General features: G+C 38.8%; 1 protein-coding gene across 4 annotated transcripts in view; it reads right to left on the bottom strand.

Annotated features, from left to right (window-relative positions):
- The window catches only part of FAM110B (family with sequence similarity 110 member B), a 149741-nt gene that overhangs the window by 104488 nt on the left and 22412 nt on the right, over positions 1-22841 (bottom strand). For 3 of the 4 annotated variants that reach the window (XM_081070319.1, XM_081070321.1, XM_081070322.1), the window contains one exon: positions 14956-15053. The exons of the other annotated variant lie outside the window; for it this stretch is intronic. The gene's annotated coding sequence lies outside the window, so the exon portion shown is untranslated. The remainder of the gene's footprint in view (positions 1-14955; positions 15054-22841) is intronic. 4 annotated transcript variants of the gene reach the window in all.

The raw sequence follows: 22841 nt of genomic DNA, 5'->3' as shown, positions 1-22841 counted from the left end.
GGGCTCAGCGGGGTAAGAAGAACAATGGTGAGATCAACGTTAATATGCCTTTTAAAATAAAAAATATTCAGCACCAACAAAACATCTCCCACCAATCCTGCACTAAAGGAACATTCGATGCTTCTATTTTTATCCTCAAAATATGAATAGATGATTTTTCCTGAAAAGAACTTGCAGGTGCTTCTGAAAGGGACTAAGATAAAAACCAATACAAAATACTCTTTACTAAACAATTCACTGCTGACTGACTTTGTAATAATGAATTATGCTTCAGCCCTCTCGAGTTTCAGACTGGGTTTAAGGATTATTAAGCAAGTATTTAGAATCAACACTGTATTTTAACAGCACATATTAAACCCAAAGAATGTGAATCCATTTAGCCTTTATGCTAATAACTGTTCTGGAGAAGTTGAGAGTTAAAAGAAAGAAACTAAAGTTTGAATTAAGTCCTACTTTGATACAATTTTTTTTTAATTCTCAAATTGGTCACCAAGCACACTAACCTCCTACATGAAGCTATTTTCAAAAACACTAAAATCTCAATATTCATTATATACATTAAGCCTGTCAAGTTTTACAAGAGAGTAGTCATTTACCAAAACAAGTATAAACTGTACAAAGACAGAATTCCTCTTATTACTGCTTGATAGAAAATTACCTCTTCAAACATTTACTAAGTATCACTGCTTGATTAACAGCAGTTTAAAAAGAAGAGAGAAAGAAAAGAAGACAATGATTAATTACAATCCCATTAGGTCTCTGGTACCCAGTGCCTCAGTGACAAAGCCTAGGCCTGCTGGACTCAAGGGAGGAGGAAACAAAAATGGAAGCTTCCAGGGGCACCCCAGATATAGCTACAGTTTCTGAATATAATCCCTGGTCCTCAAACTTCACTAAAGGCATCCTACCCAAACAGCCCATGAAGCCAAAGCTCGGGTACTTAACACTTTCATCTTCCCTACAGATACGCTGGGATTCCTGGATAAAGTCATAAGAATTATTTCACCATTGAAAATCCTGCAGATATTGTTTTTAATTAAAATTTATTGGGGTTAGTAAAATTACATAGGTTTCAAGTGTACAATTCTGTACATCATCTATATATCACATTGTGTGTTCATCAGTTCTCCTTCCATCACCATATATTTGACCCCCTTTACCCTCTTCTCCCACACCCCTCTGGTAACCACTAAACTATTGTCTGTGTCTATGAGTTTTTGTTTCTTTCTTTGCCTTATTCCTTTGTTGCTTTCAGTTTTATACCCCACATATCAGTGAAGTCATAAAAAAAAAATTGATGGTTGCTAGATGGGAGGGGTGTGGGGATGGGGGAGAAGGGATTAGAAAGCACCAACTAGTAGTCACAATATAGTCACAGGGGCATGAAATATAGTTTGGGGAATATAATCACTAATGTTGCAAAGATTATGTAGGATGTCAGATGGGTACTGGACTTATTGAGGGAATCACTTCACAGATTATATAAATGCCTAACCACTGCACTGTACACCTGAAATTAATATAAAATAATATTGAATATCAACTATAATTAAATATATAACTATATATGTATACATATATACAAACACACATATATGTGTGTGTATACACACAAAACGTGTTTCCCCGAAAATAAGATCTAACCAGAAAATAAACCCTAGCATGATTTTGCAGGATGACATCCCCTGAACATAAGCCCTAATGTGTCTTTTGGAGCAAAACTTAACATAAGACCCAGTCTTTTTTTAGGGGAAACACGATACATATATACCGTGTGTGTGTGTGTGTGTGTATATATATATATATATATTATATATATATATATATAATACGATATATATACCGTATTATATATATATATAATTATATATAATTATATATATATATAATATATATATATATATTAGTTACAGGAGGTAAAGTACAGCATGGGAATATAGTTGCGGGGGTTATAATTTTGTGAGGGGTGAAAATATCTAACTATTGTTTTGCTTTGTACACCTGAAACTAATAAAAAAATGATAATTTCAAAAAGAAAATAAAGAAAAAAACAAAATCCTGCAGCATGCACATGTCACTGATTCCAAAAAATGTAGATCATCTCGTTCTTCTTGTATAGTCTTTACTGTTTTCACAGAAAATAAATCTACTGAGTTTCCATTTTCCACTTAATTAGGTTCACTCCTGGAATACCATTTCAGTATTGTTTGAAAATACTCCCTACTATCCCCAATATTTTCTCTTCATTAGTCTTCTATCCAACTTTCTTCAACATTATGATTGTCAACAACATCAGCTCTAGAAATCTGTCACAGGCTCCTTGGATCAGGCCGTAAGACCTTAAGACTCTATGTAACACAAAGCAACTTCCCAAGCGTTGCATATTCAATTGGACAACAATCGGTACAATAAAACCATGACCCCACAAGCTATCATTTGGCAGAAGGGTGGAGTCTAGTGTAAGATGGCAGATGTAATATTTAAAACTGCAAATCTAATTGTTGCCTGACTTGCAGCAATCACTCTTTTTACAAAAGTGAATGTGGGGGTGGCTGGTTTGCTCAGTTGGTTAGAGTGTGGGGCTGGTAGCACCAAGGTTGCTGCAGTTCAATCCCCGCATGGGCCACTATGAACACCCCCCCCTTAAAAAATAATAATCATAATAAAATAAAATCTTTAAAAAAAAAGTAAATGTGAGCAGATGATATAAATTGAAAAATGTTGTGAACACACCTGTATGTGTTCATCCCTGATAATATGACAGGGCTTTCCTTCTCTGAAAACCTGTTCTAAGTATGTATAAGTGGTACTAAGACATTCTGGTTATCTCTAATTTTTAACGGCTGACTATGCACTTAATGAGGATTCTTGGTATACATAGTATAACAGAAGGAAACAATTACATGGAATTATGAGGTTTCAGTTTATACCTGAGAGTTAATGCCTGGGCTCCTACAACCTCTCTTTGCCTCAGTTCCTTATCCATGAAATGGGCACTCTTTACAATTGCCACAAAACATACAAATTATTGCTGAAAATCTAGAAGTCCTAGAAGACTGACTTATTTTTAAAGTCTATAATATATATATATATATATATATATATATATATATATATATATATATATATATATATTAAGGGCTAATTCTGACAATTACATAAAATATGAGAATTCAATTACAGCTAACCCAATAATGCTAATTTGGTCACCATGCTCAATGAGTATCACATTTTGCTTTTCTTATGCTAATAAAGTGCTCTTAGATGAAAGAAGGAAAAATTTTCTTTAAAGGAATGCCTGCCTTTTGGAATTACAATCTTAATTTCTTTTAGTTTCGTAAGATGAAAATACTCCTGGGTTTGTGCTCCATACTGTCATGCTTTGCACAGGTGGCCACTGAATTTTAATGGATAGATAAAACTTGAATGGCTAGAATCACCTAATGTACATGGCTATCAGCTGGAACTTGAGGCTGAGTGGAAGAGTGGCACAGTATGAAAGGGGTGTGATGCATTAAAAGGTGTCACATAAAGTAAAGCTGTTCAAGGAAACAAGCACGACCTACTTATGCCTCCCGAGTACAGAGAGTGCACAATAGGATCAGAAAACAATTCAATTCACTTATTTAGTGATGGCGGAGCAGCCACTGGGAGTCAGACCCTGCTCTAGGCCCTAGGGATAGAGCAGTCAACAGACAAAACTGCTTGCCGTCATGCCACTTACCATGCAGCTTTACTAGTCAACCTTCTAACTCAGGAGCGACATAGCAGCAAGGGAGAGTGTGACTGTGCAGTCAGAGGCAGGCAACACCACTGTACAGCCATGATTACTGCTGTTTTGAGCTTTTGAGAGACTGCAACTCTAGCCACACAACATGGCACCCAGTGCTCCACCTTCTCCTGTAACAGACGGAGCAATAGCCACCCTAACACAGACCCACACCACACCGACTCACTGTAGGTTACAATGAATTTCACTTCACTATTGTAAAAGCATTCTTTAACAGACTATTAAGCTTTGACTTCTAATTAAAGCTCAAAAAAGTGGTATTTTTTAGCCAATTCATGCATTACTTCTGAAAACTAAGTAGTACAAATGTTACATAACCTACTTAATCCTGAACATATTTAATTGATAAAATAGCTTGAGGGCTTCGTTTCAGTTCGTGCACATAGTATTTTGTCCTTGTCTCGAAGACTTGAAAGTGCTGCCTGAATAGAACTACAACTAAAGAGTAAAGGTGTTGAACTAAAGAGTATCCAGGAATCCCTGAGTTTTGTTGGCTTGCAGCTAAATGACTGCTGAAATATTTTAAATTGGCTTTTACTTTATTGGGTGATGTCCATAATTTGCAAAATGGCTAAGCTGATTATTTTGTAAGTGTAATATCCATAGTCTGGCCAACTAATGTCCATGACAATTAGAAATTAGTACAGGTACTTATTTTGATTCCTCTGGTACAACTTCATAGCTTCTTTATTTACCTGGTATCTGCTGCTTTCAAATGGACATTTTCGCACATGAAGTTCATGAAAGGTAGCTTTGATGCACTAAGGTGAGCTTATAAGCCATGAACTATTATCATAGGTACAAATATATTAATTTGCTATATGTTCATGAAAGCTTTCTAGTAAGACTATCCATCGGCTTATGAAGGGCTGGGTGCACAGTTGTACAGACTGCATACTGCATAGTCTTGGAGATGTCATGACTATGGTGGTCTCTGAGTGGCACCTCTAGGACGGCAAGTGTAATGTGGTGCCTCTGTGCACTTGGATATCTGTGTATGAGCCCATGCTGCCACACAAAGTAATTCCCAGATAACACAGACAAGGTGCTTCATGCAGACCATTCAAAACATGGAAGTACCAGAGAAACAGCAGTCATAGTCATCAGTTCAAACGCCTTCCATAAAATGGTGAATGCATATTCATACAATCAAACCAAATACAAAGGAACCAGGAATCATTATACACATTTTTCGGAGAGGCAGGACAGCGCAGCAGTTAAGAGAATGACGTTCTAGAGCCAGACTAGTTGGGTTCAAATCCTATTTCACTACTTATTAGATGTGTGACCCTGGACAAGCTCTTTCATCTCTCTGGGTCTCAGTTTCACCTATGATATGGGGATAATAGCAGAACCTAACCCAGAGCTGTTGAGGATTAAATGCAGTAATGCACATAAAGTAGCCAGAACAGCACCTGCAATAATAAACACTGAGGAAGTGTTCAGATTTGGGATTAGTATTATTGGGCAAAAAAACAAAGCAGAAAGAAACTAAATAACTTCTCATGGGTTTAAGAATTAGTCAGTGAGGGCCGGCCCGGTGGCTCGGGCGGTTGGAGCTCCGTGCTCCTAACGCTGAAGGCTTCCAGTTCGATTCCCACATGGGCCAGTGGGCTCTCAATCACAAGGTTGCCGGTTCGATTCCTCGACTCCTGCAAGGGATGGTGGGTTGCACCCCCTGCAACTAAGATTGAACACGGCACCTTGAGCTGAGCTGCCACTGAGTGCCTGGATGGCTCAGTTGGTTGGAGCGTGTCCTCTCAACCACAAGGTTGCTGGTTTGACTCCCGCAAGGGATGGTGGGCTGTGCCCCCTGCAACTAGCAACGGCAACTGGACCTGGAGCTGAGCTACGTCTTCCACAACTAAGATTGAAAGGACAACAACTTGACTTGGAAAAAGTCCTGAAAGTACACACTGTTCTCCAATAAAGTCCTGTTCCCCTTCCCCAATAAAATCTTAAAAAAAAAAAAAAAAAAAAGAATTAGTCAGTGATGCATTTCAGAATGAAAATTAAAGTTCTTGATTTACAAGGAAGAGTTTTCATTAGACCATACTGCTTTACATTCCAACTTTCTGACAATGTAAAATTCATGACTTGCTGTAACACGTCTGAAAAGCAAACGCCCATGTACCTGAGCGCTTTGACTATTGACATGGGTCATCCCTAAGGGGCCACCTGGGCTGAAGCACAGGGCTTTCTGAACCCATGTGCTGCCACTGCCCAGGCTGACAGTTAGTAGTGGCGTCTCCCCATGGGGGGAGGGGAGCACACCCTGCTAATAAACAACTCCAGTTGACATAATCAGCAGTCGATAAAACGTCAAATCCTAGGAGGTAATCACTGTCAAAAAGCTCTTGTGTCCTGCCCTGGTGAGATGTCTACTGCTTTCAGTCATGTTTTTTAAATATCAGCCAACCCCTGGTGTGTTACACTTGCACCTTGGAAAATCATCTTGTTCATTTCAGGGCAAACAGCATCCGCTCCAGGTATCCGCAGGGAGAAGTATGTGTTATGAAGAACGTGTCATGCAAAGTCTCTGGTGCTGAAAGGAGCCAGGCCTATTTTCACAATGTGAAGTGGGACAGCTAGAAGTCAGACAAAGTCCTGGTATGTTCACCAGCGATGCCTTTTATGTATTGCAACTCTTATACAAGGACCCAGGGAGGGGAGATTTGATAACCGGTTTTGAATAGTGGAAAACAAAACAACATTCACAGGAAACAAGTTCTTCACTCGCACCTTTGTCTAGTGTATGAGAGAAGTGCAGTCCTTCCCCTTCAAACCCTGGCACACAGGCTGCGGGCATTATCCAGCTATACCCAAATAGTTCAGAGGATCTCTTAGACTGCCCTCCAGGGGCTGTGCTAACATCGCCTAACTCACTCCAATGCCTCAAGAAATGAGATGGGGATTTCCTATTGGGCAAAATTAAAATCTGTATAGCAAAATCCAGGCAAACTAGACATCTGAATAAACCAGGAATGATATGCTATGTAAAATAATCTGTAAAATGCAGCCAAAAACCAAATGGGTCACACAATGTCATCTCTGCATGACGTTAACATTTCACCCACAGTTCTTATTATGGTTAAATTTAGTCAGAAACTCAGGAAAAAGTACCCAAACCCTGTTTCTCAACAGCTTAATAAAAATATGTATGCTTTATTTTTAAATCACTTAACACGTGATTTTTAAATGTGTCCATCATAAATACAATTAACGTAATACCTTGGATCGAGTATATAGTCTCTTAAAAAAAAAAGGAAAGAGTAGCATTATTTTCAGTCCAACATGACTAGTTCTAACTTATGCTTGATTATAATAGTCAAATCAAAAACTGTATATCATACGGAAGCAAAGAGAATCTATTTCTCTTCATGGGACACATAAGGCTTGGACAGTTTATACAGTGCTTATCTGAAATCCAACCAGGAACTGAAGGTAGATCCCTGCTTATTTCACACAAGAAAGACCTGGGTACTAGGAAGTAAGTTCAATTCCTGGTGCAGCTTCTTGACTTAAAGCAGAAGTTCACAATAGGACTACGGAGTCCTATAGCTGAAATGGAAAAAGTGTTTTCGGAGAAGTCCTCATTTACCAGATGGTTCACACCACGAAGTGTTACTGACCAGAAGTTCTTCCTCTGCCAGTCAGCGCAGCACAGAACCTCAATGCCACATGTTTGTGACAGTTGGTGACCACTAAGGTTAGTGAATTTCACCATCCAGGGTAATGCGCTCACCTTCCCTACCTGGCAACAAGACTCCTCAGCCTACAGTACACCTGCTGTGATTCCCTCTGACTGTGCCTTCCCCCAAACAGGCAGCAGCAATGGAATAATGACAAATCAAAATGTGGGGTGGAGGAGACACAGTATCATGAAAGACTTTTTGCTAATATGTTGGCTGAAATATCACCACCAATTAAGTGATGGAGACCACTTAAAATACATAATCATAGGATGTTTTAATTTTGGTAAAAGGGTAGAATAGGAGAAGACTGGTACACATCATCATGTTATAGATTCAAAGGATGGTCCCAGTTCTTGCTCGAATGAACATTTCCATTTAATGTTTATTCACATAGTTAAGTTACTGTGATGTTTTCCCCGGCCAATTAAGATTTTCCCATTTCTAAACCCCTGCTAAAAAACAAACAAACAAACAAAAACATGCATTTATTACTGTAATTTATTTCACCATCATTGCCAACAAGATTGCTGCGATAAGGCTAATAGAAAAAAGAAAAATATTAGTGGACATTTTAAGCCTCATTAAAACTGAGTTTAAAGAAACGGCCGGTCCTGATCTAGGAGGAGACCATCCAGCACCCATAGACCAGCCTGGGTCTCTTTAACTGTGCATACATCAGTTTTATCTTTGTGAACATTATTTCAGATATGGTAAAATAAAATGCTAAGAGGAAAGCAAGCTGCTTTTGCTTTGCTTTGTTCAATAGATACATTGCTTTGTTCAGTAAAGAAATTGCTTCACATTGTTCAATAAACAAATTGTCACAGAACATAGATGAATTAGCTTTTGGGACAGAATAATTCATGCCCAAATCAAAAGGTAAATCTTTTGCAGAAAAAATAAGTAAGAGGATCACCCAAAGAGAGCTGAGGCATGTATAGTATGTAAAGAAGAGGTGACCTTCAGACAAGGAGGCTGACGTCTCTCTCTAGGTGATTCAAGCCACTATTATAGTGCAGAGCAGGAATTCAGCTGAGATTCCTGCTGCACTTTCCATTGGCCAATGCAGTGGCCTGACTCCTAACACAGCCTATTAAATGGAAATAACTTAGTAATTACTATTACTATTTTAAAAACTGTGAAGAGAGGACTAAGGAATGAAACTTCAATACCATATAAACTCAGTGTGATCCCATGTCAATAAGATTTTTTCTACATGGTTGATAAGAAATTTGAAAGGGAACAAAAAGATAATGGAGCTGGTTACAAAGGTCTCCTTGCTCACTGGAACACTGCCTGTGGTACTTCAGGGTTCCTATCTCCCTCTGCCAACCAGCAAAGACTCAAATAGGCATTGAACACATCACATTCACTCTGAGGGAACCAGTTCACTCTCCCAGTCAAACTAAGGGTGATCTAAGCGCTTAGCATTTTTAACATGACCCACAGAGGAGGCTCTCATGGGGAGCCGGTCCCCCCACATTCTCAGAGTGATGACTTTGTCTCACGCCCCTAAGCAGGGCCAGCAGGGAGGGGCCCTATTGTCAGCCCAGCCAGGTGAACTGTAACCTAAACCCAGGCACTGCAGGCGATAGTGCAGAATTACCTCAGAGGGACATGGGGGAAATGCCATTTCATAAACTCTAATGCAGTGCTGATATGCCTTCCTCAGCTCCCTCAGGGAATTTCCATCAAAAAACCTTTGTGGCCCAGTCGAACGCTCAATTTATAGAAATACGGGATCAGATAATAACTCTGGCAGATTAGATTAATTGTGTGCTTCTCAAAGGCAGGAGCCCTGTCTTTTCAGGATGACCAGGGCACGACTGTCAAGTGAAGTATTAAATGAGCAAAAGCAAACACAGGGCCGCCTAGGAAACTCCCCAGTGCAAGGTCTGCTCCTCCAGTTCCCAGATGAAGCAAATCTTCCCTGACTAGGATGGGTATGGTAGGCTGATCACCGTTAATGCAATTTAAGGCACTAGTTCCTTTCCATAAATATCTTATTTACATAAAGAATGCCTATATTAAGAATAACAATAGAAAAATATCTTTGCTATACTCTTATAAATATGTTAAATGAAGGCAACTGAAAAATGGTCTCAATTTTCTCTTCCATAAAATCAAAGAGTTAATAAAGTAAAATCTGCTACATCTCCATCTTAGCCACTCCATGATTTCATATACAAAATATGGCACAGTTGTGAGCAGAGAACAGTCATCAATAACATTCCTGGGGTTGATGAAAAAAATGATAGCAGCTTTGCCACATGAGCCAGAATAACTAACACCTGTGATTTAAAACTTACATGCAAAGAGGCTACAATACATTCATATGTCATCAGCAATTACTCAGGGAGAGAAGGACGACACGCTTTTCCATAGGCACAATTATCCTTCTTCTGAAGATTAGGAAACAAAAATTGCGTTCATTACTAGGTCAGAACAATCAAGAATTCATTTGGTCCTATACACCCTGCATTTCAAACCCAGACAGTCCCTGCTTGTGTCACATTTGGGTGATGCCTATCTGTTCAGTTGACAGAGACCAAAGAAAGAGGAACAGCCTCAGAGGTGAAATGCTAGCTGTGGTGGGTGGAGAAAGAGAGAAGGAAAACCAAGATAAGGAGACTTGGTGGCCCTGAACGACAATGAGGAAGACAGAAAAGATACATCTGCTTTCCAATTCTAATTAACTTAGGAAACAAGTCAGAAAACATAGCCAAGAACAGCATTCACTGAAAAGAGATGCTACTAAAAAAATTTAAGATTCTAAATAATACTCCTCCTTAAAACCAAACTTCATCTTTATGACTGAATGTGTGACTTAAACTGTAAGCATTTTAATGCAATGATATAAACAAATGTCCTTTTAGAGAAGGAAATTTGTATACATATTTGTGTACAAAACCAGAAAAATGGCTAAGTATTGGGGTTTTTTTTGGAAAGAATCATATGTAACAATTGGAATTCATTTACTGTAGATAACAGGCTTTGTAGAAGGTTAATCGGAATGTAGGATTACAGACTAAATTGGAAAAAAAATTTAATATACTTTACTTTAATGTCATTAATACGTGAAAGGTCTACCAATAACTTAATGGTGTCAAAAAAAATAAAATCCTGAAAACCCAAAAGCATATGATCAGAAGTTTTTCTCCTTCAACTAAACAATAAAACAAGGTACAATAAATAAACAAAAGAACAAACAACAAACGGACATCGATCAGGGAAATTCTGTCTAGGAAAATCTAAGTTTACATTACAGAAATAAAAAAAAAATACAGACACTCATGACTTGGAGAAGAAAAAATCAAATTCTCAGGCTTTGAAGGCTAATGTCTATTGTTGGAGAGAACACTAAGCAAGTTCAGGAGTCACAGTGCGAGATTTCTGCCATGATGAAGGAGCACTGGCAGATAAGAGAATAAGTCTTGATTTCAAACAGAACATTAAACTGCCTGAGCCGGGGTCTTCCCTGTGAAATGCAACTGTAAATACTATTCTCTGGCAGAAAATAGCGATGCTAATAGAGGCAGAATGCTTTTCTTCCCAAATTAACTACAAAAAAGACATAGCAAAGGGCACTGACAAAATGATCTAAGAGGTGGACTTAAGTCAATATCAGAGATGAAGCAGACAGTCTGACTGCTCCTTCCCCTGGGTGTGTAAAGTATGGAGAGGGGTCTATCAGCATACAAGTCACAAAAGCAGAAAGGGCAGGGGTAGTGGAATTATTGCTCTAGACTAGTTACTGATGGTAGTTTGGATTCTCACCAAGTCCTCTGAAGAAGTAGCCCAGGTCTCCACACAGGAATGCTGTGAGAGCTGGGACAGACAGGCCCTTGTTCAAGGTCCACCTCATAAAGAGGCAAGAGGTGGCAGGGGAGAGAGAGGGTAGATGGGGAAGGAGGAGAGTGGGGAGGGAGGCCAGAAGGAAAGAAGAGACAGACTCCAGGCCATCAGCGTCCCAAAGTTAGGACAGAACAAGAACTTGTTTCACTCTATGCAAATACACACAAAATATTACTCTCACTGAAATGTCTTTATTTATAGTTTAAACTGTGCTACAGTAATACTAAAGGCAAATTTTGAAAAGTCATCATATTCTCAGCATTCTAACAAAGGCGTTTTCAGTTCTCCAATTCCCTTGTTGCATTTTCAATTTAGTTCCCATCTTCACTGAGCATGCCCAATGCCAGGCAAGGGCGAAAAGATAACAAGACAGGGATTTACTGCCAGAAGAGCTCAAACACATTCACTTTCTAAGGTGACTCACACTCACTCGAATTGTATACTCTTTAAAATAAAAGACATTCTTAAGCCAAGTAATGTCATTTGTTTCAAGTATGCAAAATACAAATGTGTAAAACAGATAAGAAATTCCCTAAAACACCAATGATTCAAATGTGTTTTGGTTCAAAGTATAAGGAAAAGAATGTCAAAGTTTTTCCTATAAGCCTCATTTAATTTAGATATAATTTAGAATCAAATGTTCCATTTCAGTTGGCTTCTCCTTTTATAGTTTTGGAACAACACATGGCATGGGTGATAATACTTCAGTATACTGCCCAGTTAAAAATGATGAAAGAAAGGCATTATCCAATGAGAGAGACCAAAATAATTACTACACATCTATATACTGTGACCATAGACACATGCCAGCTAATGGTTCTAATGTTACTCAAGATCTAATGTCTTTATTATTAAGTTAATTTTAAAATTTCATAAAAATCCAAGAAAATAGTACCCTTTTATATTTAAAAAGTGGACACTAATATGAATAAAAAGGTTCCAGGAGTACACAACTCTTAACTATTCAGCTCAATAATCAATCACAACCAAAACTTTTATGAATTAATTTTTGTGATCAAAGTGTAGACAATGATTTCATAAACCAATGAGATGTTCAATAACGTAAGTTGTCAATAAAAAGTACTGCCTGGTTGACAGACTAAACTTGTTGCTGTTCTTGCCTATTACTGTTTGATATTAGACTTCAAGGTCACACTATCTGTCCCATTCTGAACACACTTGCTGATGAGGCTATTGTTATTTTAGCATTATCACTGAGGACTACCACTTGAGTACACTATGTGCCCGACAAAATATATTTTATATACACCACATCATTTAATGCTTACAGTAACCATGAGATGCAGGCATTATTATCTCCATTCTGAAAATGATAACACAAGCAGCTAACAGGTGTTAAACATTTCTGTTGTACCAGTCTATATAACAACTCACTCATTTAATGCTCACAACAATCCTATGATATGGGTACTACTATTGTCCTAATTTGACAGATAAAGAAACTGGGACATACAGAGTAAATGTCTACCCCAAGGTCACATTTGTTATATGTGGCAGAGTCCAGACACTGACCCAGATCCTCCTGAGGTCAAAGCCACACTCTTACCCACTAACCCCAAGGACAGGCTATCTAGACCTGCCCTCTGTTCCACTTATGACAAGAGCTACAACAGCAGACACGAAGGGGTCCAGGGATGGTTTGGCCAAAGATGCACCCCTCAATCCACAAGGTAACTCATAATTCTGGCTGGGACCTTCCCCCCCAAGTTTCCCTGAAGAAACTCACAATAAGGGAACTGAAGTCCTGCCTCAAAACTGGCACAGCTCACTGGCCCCAGGAGCACATGACCCAAAGGCCAGGGCTTCTAACTGACCAGAGCACAAGGCATCCCAGAATAAAGAGCCTTGGTATGGACAGATACCCTATGTCCATTTAGTGGTCATTGGCTACTTAGTTTCTCTGGCCCACTATGTGCCCCAAACCCCAGGCTCTGAGTTACTGGGCTAAACAAGGCAGGGGCCTGCCTCAGCAGCTGGCAGTGCAAGGAAACAAAAACTGGGTAAATGGTGGAATAAGGGCTGTTGGAAACACAGCAAACTTTTTTTGAATATAATGGGGAGGCGTCAAATTGGGGTAGAGTGTCAACTCTAAGGTCGTGTGAGGTTAACAAAGGCTAAAGGAAAAGGTGGTAGGGAACCGAGTCTCAGAAGTAAGTCCACGCGCCTGCATTCCTGGAGGGAGGCAGGAACCATGGTAAGAAGCTGTCCGTTAGGAAGAAGACAACTGGCTATCAACTGACTTGCAATTGTCACTTAAGGACACACACAGGCACTATGAAGAGATAAAACTAGTGTCTCAAGAGCCATGCTGGAGTGGATATACTACAGAAGAGGTTCTCTGCGTAGGGAGAAGTTCACCACTCCCATCCAGCACCCAAGATAAGGGTGCTCGCCTTGACTGGGCAACACCTGAGTCCAGGCTCTCTGTAGGATACTGGAATGCCAAGTGCCTTATTAATGCTGCGGGAGGTAAGAGGCAGCTCACCTACAAAGGGTCCACAAGACACCACCAACATGAACGGACTGCATGGTAACACCACACCAGTGGCCTCTAACTCATAGAAATTGCCATTTCACTTAGCAAGGGCGAAAAATAAATAAGGTGCTACATTTAGCAGAAATTATAAAACCACCTCTATCCCAGGTATTTCCGCACACTGGGTTAAGGCACTTATTACAGACTGAATGCCTTTTTTAAAAAAACACATTTAGTATATGCATGCAAAGGAAAATAAATAAGGTATATGCACACAAATTTAACCAATATTATCTCTGGGAAGTGGCTTTAGTGTAGATAGTCACATTCTATGTTATAGATCTGTAACATATTTAATTTTTTTGCAATGCATGTGCTATGTTAGTGATTGGAAAAAATACAACAGGTCTCATGCCAAGTAAGAATATTTACAAATTCACAAGGCAGGAAGACAGCACACTGCTGCTGCTTTGCTTATCCCTGAGTGATTGTGATTCCAACAGTCTAATGGAGAGGTTAAATATCCACAGAATTCACAGATAAAGCCACTGCCAGCAAACACCCAGGCAACTTCAGAGAGGGCCAGGAGACATGTCTGCATTTCAGGTCCAATAGGGACAGCCAGCTAGTGGGCAAAAGGCAGGAGCTGAGACCAGCCTCTCAGCCAGACCAACAGACACAGCAGTTAGGTGGATGGCCATTTTCGCCAAGGTGGCTGCTGCCAATCCCTCCCCTTTCTGTCCGGGCCTGAGAGAGAGGGGTGAAGTGTGTGTGCCCAGAACAGTGACCATCACAGGACAGACTCCACAAATGGTTGCTAAATGAATACATGGAAGGAAGGAAAGGTGGGAGGGCGGGGAGAAGAGGAAGAAAGAGAAGGAGGGTGGGAGGGAGTAAAAAAGGGAAAGGAAGGAGGCGGGGAGGAGAGAAGAGAAAGCTGACAGGAAGGAAGAGAATGGAGGCGGGAAAGGAAGGAGAAGGAAAGGCAGGAATGGAAATGGTGGGGGAAGTGGCGGAGGGGGATACCTAAATGCTGCTCAACAAATAAAAGGAATTGACTTTATGATCATCGGAGTTACAACATGAATTTAATAATATATTTTTTAACATGTGATTACCTTTTCTTTCCCTTTCAGGCCTTCGAGAGTATTGCTAACTCCCAATTCAAGACTCAGAAAGAACAGGATAGATGCTCTGGATGTCCCACTGGGGATTTCTAAAAGAAGACGACATGGAATAAAAATTATTCTGGAGAATAAACGTGATTAATGTTTAAGGTATCATTAAAAAGAAACTGATTTTCAATGAATAACGGAGACAGTATATTTCCTAATAAACCTGGGAAAAGATTAGGTCCAAAGCCTCTTTCTAACATAGTTGCTCTGCTCTAGCAAACTCTAAATTGATTCTAGAAGAAAATAAAAATCAACTATAGGGTAGGCGTTGCATGTTTAGTGGAAAACAAACCAAAGGAGCCTGTATACGGTCATTAGCCTGAGACCCCCACGTGGCTTCGCTCTACGCCCAACGCAACATCCCCAAGGAGACTTGTCATCTTCCTCATTCACAAAATCCTGCAGGAAACGATGTAGCCGTCTCACAGACAACTGGATAACTGTCGAGGGGAACAGATACCTTGTACTTCAGAAAGTCTGTTCATATTTGTAAGGGAATAAAATGTTACAAAGCAGCACTTTATCTTGTCTTCCAAACGCAATTCCGACATGAGCTCACAAACACATACCTAGTTGTCCTGGGGTTTCTTTCTCTTGGAGCAAGGACAGACCTCAGAGGCAACACTCTCCCAAATTTTGAGTATACAATATTTCATTTTTAGAAAGGAAACAACGTGGACTGGGCACATCCTCAGACCCAGAAATAATGTGACTCCATTTCACAAAGGGGGTAAGAAACTAAGGTTTTCTGAGGAAAGTTGTGTCCCTACGTACATCTGATATGTAAATGTTTTTTCATTCAAGTATCTCCATATGCATACAAAATGTATTTGGGGATACCTGAATGAATCATGAAAGTGATTGTTATCTGGACATCTGACACCTCAAATGAAAATACCATGGTGAAAAATTAACTGTCTTCTCCAGCATCTGCTCTTGGCTTATGCCATCAGTCCAAATAACTACATCTTTGTTTACTTGAAAGTATGAGATTGCAGACAGGAAAGAACAAGGCTGACTGTAATAGATCTCCTTTTTATTGAGATTTACTCTGTATTTTGCATGGTTATAGGAGTAATCAATAGTAACATATTTCAAGGAGGCACTTGGGTCTTCAACAGATGATGATTAAGAACCACTTCACTGAGGTGGATGCCAGCTTCCCAACCGCCATCATCTCCTTTCTGGAACGATGTGTAATGAGCAATTTGCCAGAGGTTTATTAGTAAAGCTGCAAACTTGATCTAGACTTTGTTTAGTTTCAAAAATGAGTAAATAAATAAATGGAAAGCCTGAAAAATGTCTATGAAATAACAACTAAGACTTATACTTCCCACTCTAACATTTAAAACTTTCAAAACAGTCTACTTTCCTGCCCCATTACCTAGCAATGTTCCAAAAGAATATAAAGTAAAAATTAGTTCTAGATTAAAATAGAAATATAAACTCCAAGTTTATGGCTCTTTTTGATAGCTTACTACCTGCAACTTAAGATTTTAGTTTATTTGCCTGCTGAAGTATATTGGATTCCAGGAATTCAAATGAATAAAATCATATACATTTAATAGGACATTAGAGAAATTTTAATCCAAAATACCTTTGAGCCCAATTTAAATTGATTGGGACCCATAATAACAAAGTGAAAAGTTTTGTATTTTTACTACTTTGCAACAAGTATTTTTTTTACCCTCCAATTGTATCAAAAATTCCTGTTCATATTTATTATTATTTTTGCCTTTTCCTTCTCACATTTTAAAGAGAGAAAATAACAGAGCTGAACTCTATCCTACTCTATTGATTCAGAGGTAGAAGAGTCACACAATTGGGATGGGGAATGGTACTACATAAGAGAAACGTAAGGACTGGATTTTTCTTCAGAGTTGCCATGTGACATAAAAACCATCCTAATAAAAATAACTTACAGCACCTATTCTTGAAGCTAAGGGATTATACAATGATCTGCTGCAATCAACTCAGTTCACAGCTGAGGAAATGAAAGCCCAGAGTGGTTAAGTGACTTTTCCAAAGTCACACAGCAAAACTGGTCGTAGACCTCAGATTTCCTAGGTGCCAATCCAGTGCTCCGTTAGATCATTAATTTCCACTAATCTTTAATTTCCATTAATAACCTCTTAAGAGCTTATAATGTCATCTATTTCTTTACACATCTATTATTCTACATAGCATGAACACCACTTGATGAGTCAACTCAACTTTTGTTGATACAAAACACTACTCAAACTGTTCAACATACTCTGCCTTTTGTGCTACTAACAAAGCTAGATTAAATCATGATTGTCCATGAGAAATCTGAAATAAAATTTGAAATACTCTTAGGTTATCTAACCTAGATATATCTACTCTAAAAATAGAATTTCCCTTTATTATTCATATTCAAAGCATAATCATAGCTTTGCTACAATACATTTTCAAGTAGACTTCATAGATAGCTATCAAGTAAAATGTAGGTATTCTACAATCAAAGCTTACATAAGCAGTTTTTAAAGTAAGAATTTCAAGATAATTTACTATGCGATCCATCAGTTCAGACAGAACTCTTACTCTCTAAAACTCTGGAATTATTCAAGAGCACTAAATCAACTGAGATCAGCAGCTTATTAGCATCACCAGTGAACTGTCAACTCACCAATTATATACACTGCTCAGTGCAAGGTGCAAGGGAATCAAAACACATGAGATGACATCCTTGCCCACTAGAGATTGATGACTGAGCGAATTAAGGAGGCTTAGATAGCAAGGTAGTAGTATCTCACTGAATCAAGGTTTGCACATGACAAATGTATTATGGGTAAGTGTGTGTTTATGGGATAGTTAGTAAATCCACATGTGATTTTTCCCAGAAAATATGAGTTGACAGATACAGTAAATAGTGTATGTTGGGAAGCAGGGTAATATAGATTAAAATAAGCCAACAGATGACAGAAGAACCCTTCTAAAAAAAGAGCCCCAAAGAGCAAAAGAATGGCTCACAAACAAAACAGCCATTGAAACAAATTCCTTTCTTGAAACTATTGTTCTATGAGCAACAAAATACCTTCTTTATATTTCCTCATATAAACTGATTAATGTTATTAAAACTCAGTGCCAGACAAACAACCCCACTGGAAAAAAAAAAAAGACAAGATTTAAACACACACTTTCGATGAGGAAAATGAAAAAATATCAAATCAGCACAAGATCTTCAACATAATAGGAAAACGCAAACTAAAACGCTAATGAGACACCACTACATATACTCACTCAAGTGGTTAAATTTAAAAGGGCAAGAATATCAAGTGTTTTCAAGGATATGGGGCAACTGGGATTCTTATACAATGCTGGTGCAAGATTCAAAATGTTATAGGAGCTTTGACAAGTAATTTGGCAGTTTTTTATAAAGTTACACACTTATCACGTGACCCAGCAATTCCACTCCTAAGTATTGATCCAAAAGAAATTTAAAGACACAGATTCCACATAAAGACCTGCATAAGAATGTTCATAGTAGCCTTATGCATAATAGCCCAAAACTTGCAAGAACTCAACTGTCCATCAACTGATGAATAGATAAACCATAGTGTATCACACAAGGGAATACTACTCAGTAACAAAAAGGAAAAAATTACTGAAGCATACAACTACGTGAGTAAATCTCAAAAACATCATACTACAGGAAAGAAGTGAAACACAAAAGACTAAATGTGCAATTCCACTTGCATGAAATTTTTGAGAAGGCAAAGCTATAGCAACAGGAAGTAGATGAGTTGGGGCCAGGGGTTAGGATGTCGGGGGAAGGGACTCACTGTAAAGAGGCCTGGCAGAACACGTCGGGGGCGGAAATGCTCTGTATCAAGATTATAGTAGTGGGTACATGATGGTGCATATTTATGAAATCCATTAAATTATACACATAAAATCAGTGAGTTGAAAATTAAATCCAAAACTATCTTTCAAAACCTTTTGATACATTAATTGGAAAAAAACTCTTAAGCATCCAGTCAGCTTTGTCCTAGTCTAATGGACATGCTTATCTATGATGTAAATAAAAAGACAGGCTTAACAAAATTATAGCTGATTCGAGGTTGAAAGTGGCTAAAAGGCTATGTAATAGAATCATGGTTCTAAATGTGTGAAGATGGAACAATTTTATAGTATTAATGTCAAATATATGTCAACAAAAAAAAATGCATTCATTGAACAAAAATTTCCTAAGGGACTTCCATGTGTTGGTCACTATACTAGATGGAAAAAGTCACGAAGATTAAAAAAAAGCCCTCGCCCTTACAAAGTTCACCAACCAAAAAATGTAAGTAATACACTCCCAGGGTAGTAGGTATAAATTCATTAATCTGAAAAAGACCTACATACTCTTTAAGTTTTATCACTCAACTCTTAGCTATAGCATAAATATTAGTGAAATTACAGGCTGAACAAAGAGAAGGCTCAAATTCCATAGAAACACATGTAAGGGTATGGGTAATGTTCCATTATGCTCTGGAGGAACTCATTGCAAGCCCCCTTCCAAAGCCCAGCTCAGGTGCCCAAATATTCTGCAGTGTTGCCATCGCCCACTACTAAATGCCTAAGATGGTGCATGAGCCTGGAATTACTCTATACCTACTATACATTCTAGGCTGATGACAGTGTTGAGTACCATCGGATCTCAACAAACTGAGGCATGCATAGATGAAAAGGGAAACACGAAACGTTTAACTCAACTAAGGAAATGCCTGAGAGTGGGATTAGAACGTGAACTACCATATCAAAAGACACTGTTCTGTGTGGCACAAGTTATAGAGAGGCAAGTATGGCTCATGATAAGGGCATTCCAGCACTGAACAATCTCAACTTTGAATCAACTGCCTCATGAGGTAGGACCTGGCAACAAGTTTACTGAATTAAGAATACAGCCGTACTCTGTTCCCAATATTTTATCATAATGTGCTACCTGGATCATTACCATCACCTCCAAACCTGTTTCCCAAAGCCCAGATTTCCAACCTACCACAGGTGGCAAATTCGATCTTTCTCATATACAGTTATGACCATGCCCTCCTACCACACCTTGCCCTGTGCCTACAATCCTTACACTCTTGCAGTGGTTTCCCACCAAAGTCAACCACCACTCAGGCTGGCAGACAGGACCCCCAATGGATATAGCTTCTTCTGTCACTTTCCTTCACATGCTATGTCCAGCAATTCCGAAACACTGCAGAACGCACTCCTGGGATCATATTTTTTCTTGCCTTCAAATCGTGCACCTGCCATTCACTGTCTGAAATGCCCCACACCTCCTGATGTATCTGGATGCTTCAGCACACTCGTCCTTAGCATAGCTCCAAAATCCCTCGTTGGAGGGATTCCTCGACTCCTTCACACTTTACCACTTCCTCCTCTTCATGCTCATGGCACCTGACTCATCTCCATGAAAACCCGACCCCAGGTATAAAGACTAGTTAAGGCTGTATCTCCCCAGTAAACCATAAACCCCTGCATGGTTATCTTAATCCCTAGGACTTAGCCCAGGAGGTGACACTTCAGAGATTTTTCCAAACAAATCAGGAATTCCAAGATAGTCCAGTTCTGTCATATGTCCTGTCTGATCTGATTTCCATCAGCAGCATATCCACTTGAGTTTTGCAGGAGGTACGGAGTAAGCCCAGGCAAATGCTGCCATTTTGAGGCTCCAGAAGACAGAGGCGAGCACCTCTCTAAAGAATCCAGGCAGCCTTAAGTTAGGATACAGTATTGGAACCAAAATGATTCCCTAATGGATACCCTTGGGCGTTCGGAAATCAGCTGGGGTCAAATCCTGCTTCTATGCCTTCACTATGGGACCTTCAGTAACCACCTTAACCTCTCAAAGCCCAGGTTTCCTGGTCTATAAAATGGAGATAATTACAGTCCTTACCTCAAAGGGTCATTGTGAGGACTGAGTGCCAATGTGTATTACAAAGGAGGCAGAAAAGGAGTCAGTGCCGGGCAAACACTCAGTGTTGGATGGTCTCTCACCATCCTCTTCCTGCCTGCTTTTTCATCAACAGATGGAAACAGTACCTACTTTGGAGTACGGTGTTTCAAAAAGTGTGCCAAAATGCCAGGCATATAGGAGTCACTTAGTTACGAATCACTGATTTCTAAATATTCTAGAAAATTACCTTTTCTTTCCTAAAAAGGTAGGAGTATACAACTAGAGACATCTTCTTATGGTTCAAAGTGAAAAGACCATAATCACCTCACTGTAATGCTCCTGGCACGCTGTGAAGACACCTTAAAAAGAAGCCTTTTATGTATTCCAATAAATAATTTATTTGGACTGAGTTAAAACAGACCCCTGTAGTTCTCTAGGCTTTACAAAAAAGAAAAAAGCACACTGAAAAGTTTTACTAAATTCACTCAGATGTATCCCATCACTTTTGTTCATTGATTCTCTATAAACAATAACACTTAGCAAACCCACATATGGTCAAAGAAATGTTACATCCAAGATAGAAGTTTCTGAAAAACGTCATAATAAAAAAACCTGTAAACTGCTTACTATAATGTCAGCATCACAAATTTCTTTTAAGGGTAAATGCACCTAGTTCCAAATAACACGTATTTTTTAAAAATAGTATTGCACAGTTCAAATGTTCATTTTTAACACTCTTAAAAACAGTACCCTGACACACAGTTTGTTATACATGTTTTTAAACCTAGCACATTACTGACTGGTCATAATCCAATTACTAATATTGTCATTTTCCAGGGTTTTAATACTTTTGAGTCACTAGCTGGAAATAACGTCTCACTGAGAAAAAATTAATGCGATTACAAAGCAAATAGAACTTATAGTGGTTCCCAGCCTGAAGGCCAGCAGCAGCTGGGTGGGACTGTAATTTAGAGGCAGGAACATGAATATAAATAAGTGATTTTGATATACTCGTATTCTGCAGGATTAATATGCCACTCTGAGAAGAAAGAATAGAGGAATCTCTTTTTCCTATAAATGTTCAAATTTACACAATTCCAGAGATTTCCTAAATCCAAAATAGATTAAGATATATTTTCTTTTTGGTCAGCACGTTCTTCCAAAGTCACTGTACTTCTTCATCTAGCAGAAAATTTTGTAGGAAACGTATTTTGTAGTTACTCAAATTTTTATGGGCAAAATCGCTTATTAACCTACATTATGAAAAATACTTCTTCCAAGAAGAAACACATGAGTCTGGAACTCACTACAGCCTAAGGCAGAAAGCATTTATCTTATCTGGAGGCTGATCTTTAAATTTTTTTCAATTTTTTCATTGTGTTAAAACACACATTAAGATCAATTTTACCGCCTGGACTGTTTTGAAGTGTACAGTACAGTGGTATTAAATACATTCATAATGTTGTGCCACCATCACCACCATCCATCCCCATAACTCTTCTTATCTTGCAGAACTGAAACTCTAGGCTCACTAAACAGTAACTCCCCATTCCACCCCCAACACCCCCAACCTCAATTCTACTTTGTGTCTCTAAGATTTTGACTAAGTATTTTAGTAAGTGGAATCATACAGTATTTGTCTTTTGTGACTGGCTTATTTCATTGGCATAATGTCCTCAAGGTTCATCCATGTTGCAGCATGTGTCAGAATTTCCTTCATTTTAAAGGCTGCATAATATTCCATTGTATGGATAGGCCACATTTTGTTTATTCATTCATCCATTGACAGACCCATGAGATGCTTTCATCTTTTAGCTATTGTAAATAATGCTATGAATAAGGATATACAAGTATCTCTCTGAGGCCCTGCTTTTAATTCTTTTGGCTGTACACTCATAAATGGAATTGCTGGGTTGTA

Source organism: Rhinolophus hipposideros (assembly GCF_964194185.1).
Source record: "Rhinolophus hipposideros genome assembly, chromosome: 13".
In the NCBI taxonomy this organism is placed as follows: Eukaryota; Metazoa; Chordata; class Mammalia; order Chiroptera; family Rhinolophidae; genus Rhinolophus; species Rhinolophus hipposideros.
Note: the sequence above shows the minus strand (reverse complement) of the source record. Positions and strands in the feature narration are given on the sequence as shown.